Source organism: Phyllostomus discolor, chromosome 3, assembly GCF_004126475.2.
Source record: "Phyllostomus discolor isolate MPI-MPIP mPhyDis1 chromosome 3, mPhyDis1.pri.v3, whole genome shotgun sequence".
Classification (NCBI taxonomy): domain Eukaryota; kingdom Metazoa; phylum Chordata; class Mammalia; order Chiroptera; family Phyllostomidae; genus Phyllostomus; species Phyllostomus discolor.
Genome location: NC_040905.2, coordinates 178,003,961 through 178,024,500, shown reverse-complemented (window position 1 = coordinate 178,024,500; position 20,540 = coordinate 178,003,961). Strand labels below are relative to the sequence as shown.

The window sequence follows — 20,540 nt, the reverse complement described above, 5'->3', positions numbered from 1 at the left end:
TAGTATTTTGACCCACAGATAGTCTGTTTTTACTCTCTTTTTTGCTCTTGGGTGTTATTATACTTTTGGAGTGACCTTGTTTGGGCTCAACAAATGTCACTGAACAATATTCTGTCTCTAGGTTATGCCGCCCTGACAGGTGAGTCCTTGGGGAATAGGGCTGAGCTCCAAATGCATTGGGATGCCCAGAACACCTTTACCCGGATGTCCTTTCTCTTCATCTTGAAGCTGGAACAGTTTTTAAGACATGTCACAGTTTTTAAGCATGTCACAGTTTTTAAGACATGTAAAAAATCAATTGGAATGGAATGATCTCTGATTAAAAAGAAGGGAATTTACTTACGAGAAGGTCATATTCTCTGGTACCACGTTGTTGGAATACATTGTCCTTCACACAGAAAAAAAAATTATAGGATGAAAAGATGGTCAACATCACTAATCATGATGGAAATGCAAATGAAACAGTAATGAACTACTACTGCACACCTGTTAGGACGGCTGTTATCAAAAAACCGGAAAGCAAACAAGTGCTGGTGAGGATGTGGAGAAAAGGGAACCCTTGTACAACTGTTGGTGGGAATGTAAAGTGATGTAGCCACCGTGGAAGGCAGTGTGGAGGTGCCTCAAAAAATTAAAAATAGAACCACCAGGAAACCCTGCAATCCCGTTCTGGGTATACAGCCCAAAGAAGTAAGATGGGGTCTTGCAGGGGTGTCTGCACTCTTGTGGTCAGTGCAGCATAACTCATAACAGCCAACAGGTGGAAACAACCTAAGTGTCTGTTTCACAGATGAGTGGATAAAAGAAGATGTTTCAGCTTTAAAAAAACAAACAATGGTTCCGCTTTTAAAAAGAAGGAATTCCTACAATACGCATGGACAGGAATTATGCTAAATGAAATTAGCCAGCCACAGAAGGACAGATACTACATGATGCCATTTATAAGAGGTACCTGGAGTAGTCAGACTCCTAAAAGCAGAAAGTGGAATTTTGGTTGAAGGGGCGTGGGGCTGGAAAGTGGGGAGCTGCTGTTCGTGGGTTATGGAGTTTCAGTCACTGAAGATGCGAACATTCTAGCTGTCTGCTTTATAGTAATGTGCATATAGTCAACGATACTGTACTGCAGCCTTAAAATTTTATTAAGAAGGTAGACTTCATGCTGTATGTTTCTTACCACAAGACAAACAAATGTGGAGATAGGAATTTTTTTACAGAGAGACGAAATTTGAGTAACCACAAAAGCTCCATGTCTTGTGTTTTGGGACCAGTCCCAAATATAGGTTCTGTCCAGCTTTGCCCCTCAAATGCACTCACACCTGTCATTTCTATGTGAACAAACAGATACACTGGCGATAATGACACATTTAAGGGCTTCCTCCCACCACACACACAGCAAGGGCAACCACTTACCTTCAGTTTCCATTTATTTGATTTAGTTTTAGGACATTTTATGGGAATGTTCAGCCATGATATCCCATTGCAGTCATTCACAATTAGAAAATTACGGAGCATACTGAAGTGGCCCTTTTGTTATTATCACATCTTTGACTAGGAATTTTTTTAAATGTCTGCACATATAGCACAAAAGTGGGAATGAGTTACTCATGCTGAAATGTGCACGCAGTGGTGCAAGTATCTCTGGCTGTCAGCCGCAGTGCCCCCTGGTGTGGGTGGGAGGGCTCGTGGGAGGTCGTGGCAGCACATGCTGGCTTGTAGGTGGTCGGCCGAGGCTGATGGCCACTCTATTTCATGCCCTGATGTGACATGGTCACCTCGTAATTCTTGCTTCTAGATGGAACAGAGGGACAGTCTGCTCTGGGCTGAAGTGGATGAGTTCCTGAAAACATCAGCCAAAGTTTGATAAGAAAATCCATGTTTTAGGACTCTCCCATGCCATATTTTCTGATGGACGTGTCATAAACTAGTGTTAGCGTTTGGGATGCAGCATACTCTTCCTTCTCAGGGGGTCTGTTGGCATAGTGTGTACTTCAGTCTGGCAGATACAATTCGTGTGGGGATGCTAATGAATGAATTACAGTGCTGGCCTTTCTGCTGTAACATAGTGTACATCCCACAAAACCTGAGATTCTGCAAAAGTGCACAAGTCAAATGAAAAAAAAGAAAGTAGGGATAGGGCCGACCACTCACTAGCTGTATAGCTTTGTAACCAGATATTTAAAAAAAAAGTAACAATCCTAATAAGATATTAGCACAGTAAAAAATATATAGTCACAGAATAACCTTAATAAACATAGAAATACAACAGTCCAGAACACCGTTAGATGTTTTAAAACACAAAAATGTAGGATTTTGCAGGTTTTTTTGAAGGTAAAGATAGCTTGATGGAAGGAGGTATATGGATTGTGGCTGCAGAGTTATGGGGACAAGCACAAAATGTACAAAGACCTGAGCGAACCAAGACAAAGCACGTGGAGCAAGTCTGTGCCAAGAGGAAGACTCCGTGGAGAGCGGGCCTTGTGTCAGCCCTGTGTTCACCTGCAGCCTGCTGCCTTCAGCTATGGTAATGGACTTGCATTTGGTGGCTGCAACTCAAAGGTGCAAAACATTGGCATGCTGAAAATTCACCTATTGACCTAGGGAATGAGCTGATTGATGTCATGGGAACATGCATTGTGGCAGAACTAGTCTTCAGTACAAATTCATGCGAGGCTAAAGCAAGGTACAAAGCTATAAGGGAGTGTCAGATTGCTTCTGTGTGTATGGATTCGGAGGTTTCATACTGGTCTAAAAGGATACTGCATTGCCTCTCCCCTAACAGATTACCATGAATAAGCTGTCTTCAGACTAATAAAAATCTGTCATTCCACCAAAGTACACAGATCTATCACATGGGGTGTTAAAATCCTAATGAACCATGGAGAGAATTAAAATGTTACTGTATAGCTGAGCATCTGGGACCTTAAAAAGTGACCTACTCTGTTGGATGATATTTAAAATTCTTATTCAGTAACTGAGTAAGAATTTAGTTCTTGCAAATGCAACTTTTTCAACTCAACAAATTGAATAATCTCAATTCTGCTGGCAGAACTCCTTCTTTAGGGGAAGTGAGTCTTAATTTAACTGTCTTCAACTAATTGGGTGAAGATGATCTGTTTTGCTCAGGCTCTACTTAGAGTTTAATGTTGACTTCATGTGCAAAACACCTTCAGAGCAGCCTCCAGACTTGTGTGACCAGGTGTTTGATTGCTGTATCCTAGCGAAGTTGACCTAAAACATTAACCGTCACAACTACTAAGGAACTTTTTCAGATATTCTCAGTTATTGACATTCCCTGTGTTATGGGAATCAGTTTCGAAAAGATCAGAGAGCATTTTTTAATGCCTTCAGCTTATAAAATATGTACCAGAAAACTTTCAAATATTTATTTGAATCTGGAAAAATCCCTATACATATGTTATATTCCTCCTGTACCCTTTCCAAATGCCTAAACACTTCAAAAGAACGCACTAAATTTCTGGGGCAAGTTTAAAGTTATTTACATTTTTCTATCTGCCAAGAAAAGGTTTGCGTTTCATGTGTTTATGGCTCAGAGATACTCCCCGGGAGAAGAGGGCTTATTATTTACCCTTATCTCTACCCTTCCATTCTCACCCTTCAGTCTCATTCTTCATCAAAATATCTGTAGTTTCAAACTGAGCACCTCACAGAAGAGAGATGTTGGATTTAAGCAGCCTTAGCCATCTGGCAAGCCAACCCAGCACTTACATTGCTGCACTTTCCCAGGCAACCTAAGTGCTTGCTTGTTCACTTCCTTTCTTCCTTTTCTGCTTTCTCTCTTCTTCCCTCCCTCCCTCCCTCCTTCCCTCCCTCCTGCAAATGCTATGGGAAAGGCATTAAGCTAAGAAGTCCAAAGGCTGAACTTTTAATGAGAAACAGTGAGAAATTCCTTTTAGGAGGAACAAGTTCTTATTCCCCTGTCCCCAACTACCGGTTTTTGTCTCTTGGTTGGTTGTTGCTAACTGAGATGCAATTTGAGAAGCATGAGGAAGCCCAGATACAGGTCCTGAAACTCAGCAATGAGAAAGCTGCTAGGCTCAGGCTCATATTTTTAGGAGGAGGCATCATTCATTTCCCAGGAGCTTAGCAGACACTGGTTTTAAATGCTTTTGTCAGGCTTTGCTACTCAGGAGTCCCAGATCAGCAGCATTGGCCATACCTGAGAGGCCTTCTAGAAGTGGATAAATAAATTATGGTAGTTGTAGCTCTGTCATCTCCATTGCTGTAAAGTATTTCACTGTGCAAAGTCCCACAGTTTATCCGTTGTACCATTATCGACCACATGGGTAATTTCTACTTTGTGGCTGTGGCATACAGTGCTGTGGTGAGTAGTCGTCACTTGTTTTTGGTAAGCATTTGGACACACACGATATGTTGTTTTTACTATCTGTTTGCAGAATAGTTTAAGATTTCCTTGCTAATAACCCAGGGACATATTTATGAAGTCTACCTCTTGTTGGGCGGTGAGTAAGTGATATTCCTAGGATTTGTGGAGATGGGAATTCAGCTTGACTTTCTGTGTTCCCGTGTGCGTTTTCTGTGCTGTGGTTAGGTTACGATGTACTATTGTCAGTACTTCCTTCCCTCTTGGGTACCTTTGTTTGCTGAAGATTCAGAAAGTAAATAATCCAATGTGTGAGAGTGAGGTTATTTGAATGCATGTTATTCCTGTATCAAGCAGGTGTGCCCCAGAGGCGTTCATTCTCTCCAGAATCTCAGCCTTCTCTGGGTTCCTTCATGGTGCCCGGATTCCTGAGTTTCTGGGTGGCTGGAGTGCCATTTCATCATGTTGAAATGATTATTATTTTTTGCAGTTTTATTCCTTTTCCATTTGTGTTCATATGTTAACTTTGTTCATATTGAAAGTCCCCCCAAGTAGACATTGTAGTTCTAAATGATATTTTTAAAAATAATGCCGTTAAGAAAGATAAGCACAAAACATGGATTTATGTTACACACCTGTAAGAGGTAGGCATCGAGCCCACAGTGGCTGTGGGCTTACACTGAGATGAAGCCATGCATGTGGTCTGGCTAGACACGGGCTTGCACCTATGTCTCGGGCCCCCAGTGGATCATTGGAATGAGTTTTAATGCTCTTTTTTTGAGTCAGGAAAATGCTCTAAAAACTACATGGTGGTATACAGATACTACTGCTCTGTGGGTTCTCTTGTCCATTCAAATGAATTATTGTAATAACTTTATTACAGCTTCTTTTTTAGTGCTTGGATTTAAAGCAACCATTCAATACATATTTGCATTTTGTTTAGTAGCTTTTGGGCCACGGCACTGCCCAGAGGGGATGTTATCCGTGCAAGTGAGAGAGGAGGGCGGCTTATACCACAGGGAAGCGGGGAAGAGTAAAGGTTGGGAATGAAAAACATAAACTGAGGTAAATGTAAATACACAGTTCCCTGAAATTGCTTTTCCCTTATCTGATGAACCAGTGAGTTAAGATGAGTCAATTAAGAGAAGACCTGGTTTGTCTTTTCTTGGCTTTCTGGCTGGGTTGGGGTCAGATTTCTTCAGCAGATAGATAGTGTTTGCAAATCTGATGGTTATTTGCTCATTTAGTGGGCTGGGGCTCTGGGAGTTCAAAGTGAGCTCCTGTTCAGGACAGCTGATCCTGGAATAATGTGAAAAAGTCAGATTTTAATAGGATTTTTGGCTACCTTCTTTTTTAAATCACATTCCAGAAAATCACCCTTCGGTTGTTCAGAAAATCAAATGAAAAAGTTATTAAGTTTCCTGCAGGTTGCCAGGAAGGCAGTGAAGTGGACAGGTGATGAGCAGTGGAGTGTATCTGGGGAAGCTTCTGCCTTGTGGAAAATACGCCCCAGGCACCACTGAAGGAGACCCAGAGCCTCACAAAGGGTCTGCGCTGTTGAAATGTGGAATTAAAGATTACGGGACATTGTAGTTTAAAGGGGAAATGCGTTCAAGAAAATTTATTAGAAAATCTCTACAACTAATTTTACTTTAGTTTGATACTTTTGGCCCATCTCTGCATAAAACAGAGATGCTGGAACAGCGTTATTGATTCATTTTTTATCTGATGGTTAGCTAGCACGGTAGGAAAATACAAATCAATGGTTCTTAAAATTAAAAGTGGACTTCTAAAAATTCTTACTAGGACATGCCTTTTGTATAGCAACCAAACAAATGCTACTATGTATACAAATAGTTTTAATTTAAGATAGTTCAAAAATGCTGCCATTGAAAAGAAAGCCTCATTTCATTACATGATCTTTCAGGACAATTCTTGTAACCTTTGAAAGAGGCTTTTAGGCAGGCCGGAGCAGGTTGTGTACAGTGTCCAGCAGACTTTCTTGCCAGTCTCATCTGTCCTCTGGCATAAAGTCGATATGTAGTTGTTGAAGAATATGAACTGGAGCGTCGGCACCAGTTATCCTTCCACACCTTCAGTAACGCTTTAGAGTTAAATGCCAGTCACTCAGTAATTAGTGAGTGTTAACATACGTTAAATATGAGTTTAAGAAATACATTTGCTGCTGAGTGAGCAGGTAGAACGCATTTATATCCCTAATATACCGACTACAAGAGAGAAAATGTGCTCTTTGCACGTGATTCTCTGGTATATTAAGAGGTCAACTGAAGATTTCAGAGAGGCAAGCAAATTTCTTTAATAGAAGCTGGTGGTGAGTTATTTATGTAATTCAGTTTTTAATGTCTGTGTTGACTTACATAAAATCATGTGATTTAATTTGTATTTTTGGAAGGCACATATATTTCAATATTTATAAACTTACACATATTCTTTTGTTAAAAATGCACCCTTGTTTATTACTGTAGACATGTATTCAGTATTCACAACACTGGGTTAGCCATTTAGCGACCTCAACCCACAAAGGCACAAATCTGAATTGAAAGGGAACAGCGAGGCCTCTGCATGCCAAAATATTAGTCACAAGTCCCAGCAGTTTCTCAAGTTGAAAATTTTGGCTCCTGGCAGCTTTGTACGTGTGGGTTATATAGTAAATATTGGTCACTCCCCTGTCGGAAACAATATGAAAGGAGAAAAGGGAAAAACAAACAGAGAAGGCAGCCAGCAGGCTGAAGAGCAGTGTGTGCTCCTGCAACGTGGTGCACTTTCTAGAATCTCCTCCTTTCTCATTGTCTTCAGAGGGGGTTGCCACTTTTCAGGTTGGCAGGCAGATTTCCCATAGTTCATCTCTTCCCTGGCCCTGTGTCCAGCAAGCTTCATCTGCTTCCTCCTCCCTCCAGCCTTCTTTACCCAATCTGAGTCAATCCTTAGCTTGCCTCAGGTGCAGTACAAAACTCTGTCACCTAATGTCCTATTGAGTCTTCCTTCCTAGGCTCGTTCATTAATACAGCGTCTACTGAAGATCAGATCTCTGGCTGCTGGAAGGGATATGGAAGCTTATAGGGTACTTTGGACAGTAAACATCCACAGAAAACTTAGTAAGCAGAGCTTCAGATAAAGCATGGCATGGGATCTGAAGGGAAGGATTTCTTGTGGTTGTGGAGTAGTCAGGGTAGGCTTCAAGGAGGAGGCAATTCTTGGGAGAATCTTGACTGATGTGTGGGATTTGATTTCTAGATAGGAAATACAAAAGGTTTGATTTTGATCAAAGACTACTGTTAAAATATACTTTGATTAGGGAAGGGTAAAGCTGTTTCCCAACACTTTTCAGTTTCAAAAATTGAAAAAAAAATAGTTACAGGATGGAGTGATGTGAAATGGACCAAGATAACATGTTTGATCCGAACCTTGTCACCTTTGTGGAAACTTTGTGAATTATGTGTCAAGCACTGTACAAAATATTTGCAGACTGTGAGCTCCTTAGAGTGCCTAGAAGATGCGAAGGGTGGAGGAAATGAGATAGGAAAGTAGAGTAACCATTGAGTTGAGTCTCCAAATGAATTTTCTTGTGAAATAATGAGAGCAACTAATAAGTAAAATTATCTAGTTGTATTAAAATATTATTTTATTGTTCAACAAACTGCTTTTATTATGAATGTAGTCCTATAAAATGCAGTGGATCTTTGTACAATGAGGGGGTTGAGGGGGCTGACTTCTGTTCATTTGAAAATTCATGTATAACTTTTGACTTCCCCCTAAACTTAAGTTGTCCCTTAGTGTCTGTGGGGGGGCTGTTTCCGGTACCTCCCTGTAGATACCCAAATCTGCAGGTGCTCAAGTTCCCCATGAAAATGACATAGAGCAATGTGTGTAGTTGACTTTTTGTGTCCCTGGACTCCCAAGCAAAGAAATGTTTACATCAGTTATGTGAATGTTAAAAAATTATACAAGTGGAATAATTAGTTTTGGAAAATATTCAAGTATTTTAATTAGTCACTATGCATATGCATCCACAGAAAACTCAGTAAGCAGAGCTTCAGATAAAGCATGGCACGGGATCTGAAGGGAAGGATTTCTTGTGGTTGTGGAGTAGTCAGGGTAGGCTTCAAGGAGGAGGCAATTCTTGGGAGAATCTTGACTGATGTGTGGGATTTGATTTCTAGATAGGAAATACAAAAGTTTCAGTTTCTCTGAAACTTTCTGAAGAGTATATCTTATTTCAAAGTGGTCTTTTTATGCTCTTCTCCATAAAATTGTTTATAATGTTCTTTAGAGTTACATTTTATGATTATTAAATTTGAAATTGTTGACATCAGCAATTGACTCTTCTCTGTAGGTTATATTGGTTTAAACTGAGAAAACATTCTCTGTACAAAGTGCTGAAGAGCCCTTTAAGAGCATATTCTGAAATAAGCTCAGAGCAAATTCTGATAAATGGAGGAATTTTCAGTTTCATTTTTTTTGGTATTGCCGTGTGTAAACATTGACATATGTACGTAATTGTCAACAAAGCCTACATTTTTGCCTCCTTTCAAAGTACTTTCTTCGAAAGTTTCTTAATTTTTATGACAAGACTTGCCAAATATATTGTCTTCATTCATGACTCTTTTAAATATTTTCCGATACTTGGATGCTCCAAAACTGTAAATTTTTTCTATTTTATTCTGTTCTGTTACAGAATATAAATTTAATCAGTAAATTAGGCGGTTCATCAAAAGATTTTCCTCATGACTTGGTATGTTCTAAATCATAATTACAGAATTTTAGAATAAATTTCTGCAACATTTGGGCTCTCATCCTTTAAATTGTTAATCTGCCTGCCTTCCTGTTATCAGGCTTAGTTTGCAGTTGATTCCAAACTGCTAACAGCTTCAAAAGTGTAAAGAAGGTAGTTTTTCTAGCTCCCATGTTGACTAATTTCATGAAAGTTTTCGAGTAGATTTTGAACAAAATGTAATGAAAATGCAGAGGACTAGTTTACAAAAAAACATGAATGATTAGCTAAGTAATTCTTCAAAGATTCAAACATTTCAAAAACCCAAATGGTGATAGACTGTAAAGAGAGAAAGTAACCACCATAAACATGGTTAGATACTGTAACTGTATAAATATATTTGAAATTTTAACAGTTATAGCTTCTATTTCAATTGCTATAATATCAGAGCCTATTTGGAGGTTATTCTACACACTATCACCAATTCTGGGTGCATTTCTAATTCATAGATTTCTTCATTTAGTAAAAAATTTTGTACCACAATGTTTTACTCTTTATTTTTTGAATTTACAGTAACATTCATAGTAAGGTTGGATGTTTTACCTTCAACACAGTGAACTTCAAAAGCTTTACTTTGATTCCATGCAGTGGATGGGGGACAAAATCAAGCTGTTACTGGAATCGATGCAACTAGTTTTTTTGTTTGTTTGTTTTTTGAAGCATCTGATTAGACTGATAAAAAACCAGCCTCATTTACATATGTGAAATTATTTTTCCGATAATGGAGACAACATAGACAGCTATCACCTATTTGCATTTGTACAAGAAAACTTGGAGTGAAAATGCACACTTGTCAGTTTGGAACTGCACTTTTCAACCTTTTTCACCTCATGGCACATGTAAACTAATTACTAAAATTCTGAGACACACCACAAAATATGTCATATTTTTTGCTGATCTCACAAAAAATATATAATTTTGATATATATTTGATATATCAAAATTATATATTTTGATTCATTTGATTCAAAAAAGATATAATTTTGATTCATTTGCGCCAGACAACTATTGTTGTGTTGACTGATGTCATTTTTTAAAATTTGACAATCTAAGAGAAAAGAGGTCAGTGCCCCTGACTAGTCAATTATTGCATGTTTTAAAAATTCTTGTAGCACACTGGTTAAAAATTGCTGATTTAGAAGAACAGTAATTTGATCTAAGGGAAAAATCATGCTTCACAGGCAGTGTGCAAATGAACCTTCTGTAGCTGTGTGAGTGAAATTGCAGACTCTGAACATAGTTTTCTTTTTTTAAATTTTTTTAAAGATTTTATTTATTTATTTTTAGAGAGGGAATGGAGGGAGAAAGAGAGAGAAACATCAATGTGCAGTTGCTGGGGGTCATGGCCTGCAACCCAGGCATGTACCCTGACTGGGAATTGAACCTGCGACGCTTTGGTTTGCAGCCTATGCTCAATTCACTGAGCTACACAAGCCAGGGCTGAACATAGTTTTCTTAAAAGACATAGGTGTGTAGGCTTCTTCAGGAGATGTGTATCTGCTGGTTTTCATGGGGTTAATGATATCACCCTAGTCCACGATGGTGTAGGGTAAATGTTGACAAACATTTTTAAAAAAAGGCTTATTTTTAAGGATGTTTGTAGATTTGCAGAAAAGTTGTGAAGATAGAGCAGAGTTCCCATATAACTACCCACTCTTCCCCATTATTAACAACTTGCATTGTTATGTCTAATGAGCTGATACCAATACATTACCATTAAGTAAAGTCCATGCATCATTTAAATTTCCTGTTTTCCTCTAATGTCCTTTTTTTTTCTTTTTTGGTCCAGGACCCTATCCAGGACATCTCATTACATTTAGTTGTCATGTCTCCTGAGGCTCCTCTTGGCTGTGATGATAGTTAAACTTTTCAAACAAGTGACACATTTATCACCATACTTCTTGAGGAAGGGAAATTTGGTATTTTACTTTTTATTAAGCATGCCCTTTTGCTTTTTGAGGTCTAAAAGGGTTTATTTACTGCAAAACATAAAAACGTTACCATCAATAAAATAACTGGTTCTACACTTTAAACCATGCTAACAATGGTTAAGTCACAGTAGGAAGAGCACTCCGGTTACTCACTGTTGCTTTCTGGCAAGACTGCCCAACTTCTCTTTTCTGCGTCTATTTCCTGTCCTTGTGACTGGAATTTCCTAATTCCCCATTGCTTGGGCCAAGCAGCTACCTAGCAGCATTACAAAGGTAGCCACACCCCTGCTGGTTCTCCAGGTGGCCAGCCCGCAGCTGCCTCCAGTCTTTCTCCAGCCCTATCAGAAACCTGAAGAGCGACCTGTCTCCTGCTTCTCTTTTCCCGGCTTAATTTGTTTTTATCAGTGACTATTCTGTTTCCTGTTCCTGAAAGGCAAGGCTTAGTGTCATTGTGTCTGGATAGGGTCAGGGAAGGGGAGATGGCTTTATCACGGACTATCTTCCGATTTAGGCAAACACTCACGAGAAGTCTCCTCACTGCACGGATGTCTGCACACCACCAGGTGAAAGCTGAAAGCCAAAAGTGCCGATCCACCAGCTCGCCCTGCCTTTTTTCTGTGTGACTGTTAATAACTGGAATGCATCCTTAGGACACAGTTTAGTAAATTACTGTTAATGTCACTTTTTGACAAAAAAGAAAATTCTGGGTGAATGTTAAAGCAGACAGGACACAGAATGATAAGCAGGAGCTATGATTGTTCCCAGCAAAGCTGGGAAGGTGATAGGAGTCATTTAAAAGGAAATTTTCCATAGAAACTGATATGTCACTATATTTTCTCCCCAAGCCTTATCTTTCTTGCTGAAATAGAAGAAATTTTCAGTAAAAAATAGCTGTAATACACTTACCTGCACTAATCTTACTGTATTATGCCTATGTTTAGCTTGATTCAAAGTAAGTTGATAGAAGAGAAGTATTGGGAGAGTGAATGTGCATTGTAAGTACTCTTAGGTAAAGAGGTGCACATTCTCACATGTGCATTGTACACATGTAATAGCACTGATAATGTGATACCCATGTATGAGAAAAACTGATAAGGACCTCGGGACAGGACGGAACAAGGCCTGTTTCCTGGGTGTGGAAGTGTTAGGTCTGCAGTACCCCACCTCCATTCCTATGCTCAGGGCCTATGTTAATAGGCAGGGATCAAAGTCAGGTCCGTTTGGCCTTCTGCCTGTCTGTGTAAGTATGGATTTACTGATGCAGAGCCAAGCTCATTCATTTATGTAGCATGTAAGGCTGTTTTCATATTACAATGGCAGAGCTGAGTAGTTGCAGCAGATACTATTAATACTTTCTACCCAGTGCTTTACAGAAAAGGTTCACTGACCCCTGGGCTATATACCTTTGCAGACTGACTCAGGCATGACCCAGTTCTCATTTCTGAGGTTCTCCTGCACTGGCTCACATAAGACAACCTTTCTGCCCATGGGACTTCCACACCACGCTGCTGGCTTCCTTCTAGATCTTCCCCAAGACACAGCAGAGAAACTGACAGGAGATAACCATCTACTTCTTTCTAACTCATTTGGAAAGAAGAGTCACAGATCAAAGTGGGGGACATGTATCAATTGTCCTTAGTGTTCCGTGTATGGTTGCGTGTGCCTCAGTAGGAGTTAACCCTCACAACGTTATGTGGAAGCTTCCGTTACTGTACTCACATCATGACTGAGGAAACTGAAGCACGAGAGGTTAAGGATTTTGCCCTGGTTCACGGAGCCAGGATGTGGTGAGGAAGCACTTGAGGTTAGCCAGGCTGTTACACTTGCCCTGTGTAGTAATTACTCGTGACTTAAGGAGTCCTCAGAGGTTTTAGTGTGCCTTCCCTAAGCCTCCAGCACATGGCCCTGTGCTGTTTCTGTCTTCCTCCCTCCATTGGCAGACTCCCAGTGTCTGAATGTCAGTGACTTTAAATAGGAAGCAATTTGCTCTTTGAAATGCTTCTAGACATTGAATAAATCTAGTCAACATACCCATTTTCCAGGGAGTTTTCATTTTAACACTTTCTGGGGAAATATTACCCAGATAAGTACCTAATAAAATATTTTTCAGGGTGACATGACCCTGGAAGGAATTTTACCTGCAGGAGATGTATTTGGGTGGAGGGCACTGGCTAAGCCACTGCTGGTTGAATGCCTGGAGTAGTCATCCTTTGACGGAGCAGCAGCAAAGCAGCGGGGGAAAGCCCAGGGTGCTGAACTGGCTTGTCTTTCCCAGCCTGTGGGATGGCAGGACCAAGTTCAAGAGAGCATTGTTTTGTCTAGATGGGAGAGCCAGATACTCATTCTGCATGAGTTAATGGAGAGTAAGACCTGTTGTGAGAACACAGATTAGAATCATTTCCAGTTACGTGAGGCTCGCTCAAGGGAGTTGCTGGGTAGAGACCCATCCTGTCTGGAAAGAAGGACTTGAACTTCAGAAAGAGAACTAATGTAGCCCTGGCCTAGCAGTATAGCTAGCTAGATTCAGCTGCTGGAATTTATTTTCCAGTTAGTTGGGTTTTATTGTGGAGTTATTGTACTGTGTAATAAAAGTACATTTTGAAATTAGTAAATTTTACTTTGCTTCTACGGGGGTAAAGGTAAGCCTTTCCACTTACTGACAGGGCATTTAGAAAGATCAGCTGGTGTCAACTTAGTAGGAATAGAATCACTACCCCCCCCCCCCAAAGAAATAAGCTATCAGATTAGATAAAGACTTTTTTAATAGCAGTTTTAGGTTCATAGCAAAACTAAGGAAGGTACAGAGGTTTCCTTTACACCGTCTGTCCCTGGGCATGCACAGCCTTCCCCACTGTCAACAACCTTCACCAGGGTGGGAATTTGTTACAATTGATGGACCAACATTATGATCAGCCAAATTCCTTATTTGACAGTAGGGTTCATTCTTGGTATTATACATTCTGTGGGTTTGTACAAATACGTAGTGACATATACTCATCATTATAGTATCTTACAGAGTATTTTCACTGCCCTAAAAATCTTCTGTGCTCTGCCTGTTCATTCCTACCCCTGCACCCCTACCAACTACTGATATTTTCATTCTCTCCAAGTTTTGCCGTTTTCAGAATGTCATAGAAGAATTGTACAGTAGGTAGCCTCTTCCTCTTTGCTTCTTTCACTTAGAAATATTCATTTAAGGTTCTTCCATGTGTTTTCATGCCTTCATAGCTCATTTCTTTTTAATGCTGAATAATATTTTCTTATCTGGATGTGCCATAGTTGATCCATTCATCTACTGAAAGACATACTGGAGGACCTTTCACACTGGACACACTGGAGTGAGAGGATCTCTAGTTTTCTAAGAAACTGCCAAATTGTCTTCCAAAGTGGCCCTACCATTTGTGTTCCCACCAGCAACGAATGAGAGCTCCTGTTGTTCCACATCCTCACCAGCGCTGGTGCGCCCGTGTTCCAGATTTGGGCCATTCTGATAGGTGTACAGTGATGTCTTGTCGTCGTTTTAATTTGCACTCTCCTGATGACATGCAATAGAGCATATTCTTTGGTGAGGTTAAGGGCTTTGCCACATTTTAAAATTGGGTTATTTTCTTATTGTCAAGTTTTAAGAGTTCTTTGTATATTTTAGATAACAGTCCTTTACCAGATGTATCTGGAAATACTTCTTCCCAGTCTGTGGCTTCTTTTCTCATTCTCTTGACATTGTCTTTCACAAAGAAGTTTTTATTTTTTAATGAATCCAACTAATCAATTATGTCTTTCATGGATCATACCTGAGATGTTATATCTAAAAAACCATTGCCATACTCAAGGTCATCTAGGTATTCTCCTATATTACCTTCTAGGGGATTCTTTGTTTTTCAGTTTAGGTCTGTGATCCATTTTGAGTTCATTTTTGAGAAGGCTGTAAGGTCTGTAAGGTCCGTGTATTTATTTGTGCTTTTGCAAGTAGATGTCCAGTTGTTCCAGCGCCATTTATTGAAAAGGTTGTCTTTGCTCCATTGCTTTGCCTTTGCTCTTTTGTCAAAAATCAGTTGACTGTATTTATGTGGGTCTATTTCTGGGCTCTCTGTTCTGTTCCATTGATCTGTCTCTACTGTCAGATTTTAACTGTCTATAATTTTACAAATTCTGTAATAAAAGAAAGCGGTTAGTGAAAACTCTTGAAGTCCCACATTTCTGCATTAAATGATAGTGGACTAAGATTTACCTTTACCTCTGAAAACTTTTCAAAATTCTTTGCTTAACTCTTTGCTATAGCCAAAAGTGTTTGAAAATGGACATAGTTATGATGCACATGTGATCATGTCATCTCTTTCTTTAAACCTTCTAGTGGCTTTGTGCCCTCTCAATATAACCACCCCCTCCCGTGTCATTGCTGCGCTTCTAGGTCCTGTGCTGTCATCTGGCTCCTGCTCACCTCTCCCTTTGTATCCACACCTGCTGCTCCCTCCCCACTCTGAGCTCACCAGCCTTACCACCTTCTTGGAATTACAGGAATTGCTGGCTGCTTCCCTGCCCCCAAACCCCTCAGCCTGGGGTTACTGGTGCCTGGGACAGGCTGCCTTCCCACTCCCTTACTGCTTTCTACCTGGTTAACATCTACTCATCCATGTTCACTTGCTCTGTGATGTTGGAGCATCTTGGGCACCATCTTCATGGTGAGCCTTACAAGGTAAGGAACTCAACCTGTTCCTTAGCATTTTATGTCCAGGCTCTAATGTGATGCCCCTTGGATGATGTGGGCGTTTAATTTCCCGTGCTCAGGTGTCAGGGTCCTAGTGTCAAGTTTCTTGTGGCAGCCCCAGTGTGGAATGATGTGGGCGTTGGCACTTTTATTCACAGAAAACGGTTTGGGGCTTTAGATCTATATAACTTATAGTTTGAATAGTTAGCCCCTTATTTTCATGCTTAAAGCAGCAAAACTTTGAATGTAAGGGACAGTTTTTCCTAGCACCGTTACTGGGTCACTGTGTTCCTCAGCGTGGGGTGATGGTGTCTGTACCTATTTCCCAGAGGTGTCCTGAGCCCATAGGTGCCCAGACATTCTAAGTACCAGCCTTACTACATGACAAATACATAGACACACACACACACACACACACATATACGCACATACATGATCTCCTAGGTAAAATGTTAATCTTATGTGTGACTTTGTAAACTTTTTACACAGCTTAAGTATACTTGTTTTTCTTATAAGTTTACATAATATCCCTTTCAGTTTCAATAGGACTATTTGCAATTTAAAATGCTCATTTCCCACGGATCATTTAAAAGCTTTAAGTTGTGCATTTTTTATCAGTAATTAGCCTTTACTATAGCCTTTGAGACAGATCATTGTGTGGTTTATCAAGCAAGAAGATGAACAGGCTCAGATTTTAAACATCTAAAATTGGTAGTTCAGGGTGCATTTTTCTCTGAAAATGCCTTTCCTTTTATCCCTTTTATTTAGACATAAATTAGATTATTTTTAGTGGTAGTGGCTCTCTCTGCACAGAAGCAGAAATTGTTTTTTGTCTTGGCTGACTAATACATATGACTTGACTCTTGAGCGCTACCTGGTATATGTCAAGTACACCTGTAAAGAGGTCTACATGGTATTTGTGAATCCAAGTGTAACTGCCGTAGAAGAAGCCCTAAACTTAAATGAAAAGTGCTTCGAGCCTTGTCACTACCAGGCACCCTTCTCAGAACTCACGTGTGCCACTCTGTGACAGGCCTAGAAGCAAGCAGAGCTGTGTGTGCAGCATTGTGCAGTCTCTGCTTGTTTAACTGTTGCCGTCAGGAGCTAGAACACAGTGGGGGCTGGTGACCACACTCTCAGGAGTGGAACTGAAGATTGGCGTGGCACCAAGTAATCACACCAAGTCTGTCGAAGAATCTGCAAGTGTTTAACTGCCTGTACAGGGCACAGCATTTAAATCTTACATTGAGAGGACACCTATTATCTCTTGCCATGATCGTTTTGTTTTGTTTTGTTTTTTTTTTTTCACCAGCTGTCAAAATTGCCAAGTGCCTTATGTCTGTATAATCCGGATGGTTCTCTGGTTTCACACAGGCAGATGAGGTGGCTGGAGTCGGGGGCGGGGGGCGGGGGGGGGGGTTGTGCCTCATTGTCTGCAGTAGTGTTTTTCCCAAATAACTTTATGTAAACCAAGTTTTATAAGATTACCTCATTTTAGTCTTAGTTATGCCTTTATTCTTTAAAGGAGTCCCTTTGCAAATGTGGGCAGTTTTTGTAGCAATAATACATATCCTCTTCCAAAATAATTTTAACAATTTTGGTACAATAAACTTTCTTAAATGGAGCCATTCACTTGGGATCCCTGAAAACAAGCTCAGCACTTACTTTTTGGCCTGAAGAGTTAATTCCTCTCTGGAGAGCTGGCTTCTGGAGCTGATGGGCTGAATTGCAGTTCTCAGCTCTGTGACCTGATGATACTTACCCTTCTCTGCCTCCTTTCCCCTTGGTAAATAGGATACTAGTGATAATTTCTTCATAGGGTTGTCATGGGGATTAAGTAAATAGTACATGTAAATGCCGGAATCACTGCCAGGACTGCATATGGAAGGTGCTTAATAAATGTCTGTGTCAGCATGTGAATGTTTCAGAATAGTCTTTTGTTCCCTTGAAAAGGAGTGGGTGGTGGTGGGAAAGACTTAACCTGGTCAGAGAAGTTTTATTACTTCATTCATGGGAAGCTATCAAGGAAGTAATTTAATCTGGAAAGCATGATGAAAAACAAACTAGGAGACTACAATGCCAATATTTGAGCTCAAGGTGGCCATAACAGAACCTCCAAGTCTTAGGGGCTTTATAAAGTGCAGACTTGTATTTTCCTTACGTGTTGGGCAGACCACTGTGGTCAGGTAGCAGCCCCTCTGAGCAGTTCCCCTCAATGTGAGGATTCAGGGATCCAAGCACATGCCATCCTTGGCTTTACTGTATTGGAGTTCTTCACTTCAGCTGTGCTGATGAGGGAGGGAGAAAGAGAGAGGCAGAGCAGGAGAAGGGGGAAAGGGAGAGAGAGAAGGAAAGGGAGAGAGGGAGAGAGAGAAGGAAAAAGTGGTAGGGAGAGGGAGGGAGAGAGAGGCAGAGGGAAAATGAATGAATGAATTAGACTGGATATGAGCTGAGGATCTTACCAAGGATGGGAAGGGCCAAGCATGGAAGTGGCAGCACACTTTCTGCTCCCATTCCATTGGCCAGAACTAGTCACATGGCTCTACCCTACCTGCCGGGGGTTCTGGGAAGTCAGTTTTCCCCTGGTGCCCTGTAATAAGAAGCAGGTCATCTGTGGGACAGCAGTTAACCATGTAACATATTTTATGCTAGTGGTGGATATTGTTTATTATTATCTATCTATATACTCCACTGTAAACTATTTCTGAAATTCTGTATAATGCCAGGACCAGCAAAAGACCCAAGGGAATTTGCAATCATTATGTTTCTTTCTTATTTTAGAAACTTGTAGAAGTCAGGAAATCTACTGAGACATCTGCTTTTAAACATTTTATTGCTATGTAGTTGGCCAATAAACAAGGACTTTCAGTGACAGTATCTTAATGGCCGTCCCTGACAGGCAGGTTCCTGTCAATGAGACAGTTATGTGTTGTATCCTGCTGGTGGTCAGCAAACGACAAAAGGCTAAGAAGTTAATGATCCTGTTGTGATTGGAATTACATGGGACAGTCTAAGAATAGAGATTTTTTTAAACTGTCCTTTAATAAACACTGCTAATTATTGCAACTACAGTTTTTACTCAGCTCTGATGGGAGGCATGATGGCAGCTTTCTGTGCCTTATATTGTCCAATAAAGTGGCTTAGTCCTGCAGGTCTGTTAATACTGTTTCACTTGAGCTGTTCTTTCGAATCATAATTGGCCTCTGTGCAGATCGAACAGCTTATTCATAAGAGCAAACCTGGGAGAGTTTATAGCTGTATCGACACACCTTGGGGCCACGCTTAACTAAGCTTCCAGGTTAATTATCTATGTTACCTCTTGCAGTGTTTCATAGTTCTATAGACTGATTTCCAATCCCTTTCCTTCTGCCAAGGTTCAGTTGTTTAACACAATTGGGAAGCAATAGAATATAATGATTGATCATGTGGTCTCCAGCATCAGACTGAGTTTGGATCCCAATCCTGCCACCCCATCACTATGACCGTGGGCACTTTCATTGTCTGCTGTGGTTGCCTAGGTGTTTCTGGTAACAAATACCAGTCTGGGTGGCTTAAACCATAGAAACCTATTTTCTCACAGGTGAAGTCTGAGATCAAAGTGTTGGCTGGGTTGGCTTCTTCTAAGGCCTTTCCTTGGAGATGGCCATCATCCTGTCTTCACGTGGTCTTTCCTCTGTGCATGTCTGTGTCCAGATTTCCTCCTCTTAGAGGACACTAGTCATATTGGATTAGGGCCCTGCCTAATGGCCTCTCCAAATCCACTCACGTTCTGAGGTAGGACTTCAACAAAGGGATTTTGGAGAGATACAGCTCAGTCATAACAGGCACTTAGTTCTGCCCAATCTGCAAAATGGGTTTATAAAAGTATTTTAAATGGTTGTTGTGAGTATTCGAAGCTATGATTGCTTAGCATACAAATTGCTTAGCATAATATCTGGTATATAGTGAACACTTACTAAGTAGAAATATTTTTACTGTAATTATACATCTTACTATGTGTAGTTGTGTCATCTCTCCCAATTGGGAGATGGTTGTATGCAGCACAGCCTTTCAATCACTGAAGCCCAGATGATTGTATTCTTTCTTGTCCAGTCCCTGTTGAAGGCACTGGAACGGGCTGCCTTCAACAGAGCAGCAGGGCGGAAGCTCAGACGTTGTGGCCAAGTGGATGGGTGAGGCTTTCGTGCGAGGGATTTCGGAGTGGCCTTCTTTGGCTGTCACTCTGTGGATGTTAGGCACCACAGATGGCTTGAAATGCTCTCAGATGTCTTGGTTCTTGTGATGGCCTGCCCAGTGGCTTTACCAGACCTAGATAAGCACCTGGAGAAGAGCAGTCTGTCTATGTCAAGGGCAAGAGACTTTTCATACTGTCAGGGGAGTAGCCATAAAATTATACTGATTGAAAGAATTATCCAAGCACTGGAGATGCTTTTTAAAGAATGCGGCATGTGAAAGAGGGTAGCACCCCTGTGTTGATAGCTCTAGACTGATGAGCATTGGTGGAATTCTGCATGTTGATATTATGGTAAGTTATCTCAGGCCCAAATAAGTGCCTATTATCTAAATTCCTGGCATTTTTTTTCAACTGGCATACATGTTTCTTCTTTTAAAAAAGCGCTGCTACTGTCACAAGGTGGTCACAGGTTGTGTTAACTGTCAGCAAGCGTGGTTCTCACTAGGGTCAGAGAAGGAAGGTCAGACCACATGGGCACTGATGGAGCTCCCTGTCCCAGGAGGACAACATGCCCATCGATCGGAGAAGCTTTGGAT

At 40.7% G+C, this 20,540-nt stretch overlaps 1 protein-coding gene across 2 annotated transcripts in view; it reads left to right on the top strand.

Moving 5' to 3' along the window:
- Positions 1 to 20,540, top strand: part of RASEF (RAS and EF-hand domain containing) — a 68,286-nt gene that overhangs the window by 8,568 nt on the left and 39,178 nt on the right. The window lies entirely within an intron of this gene.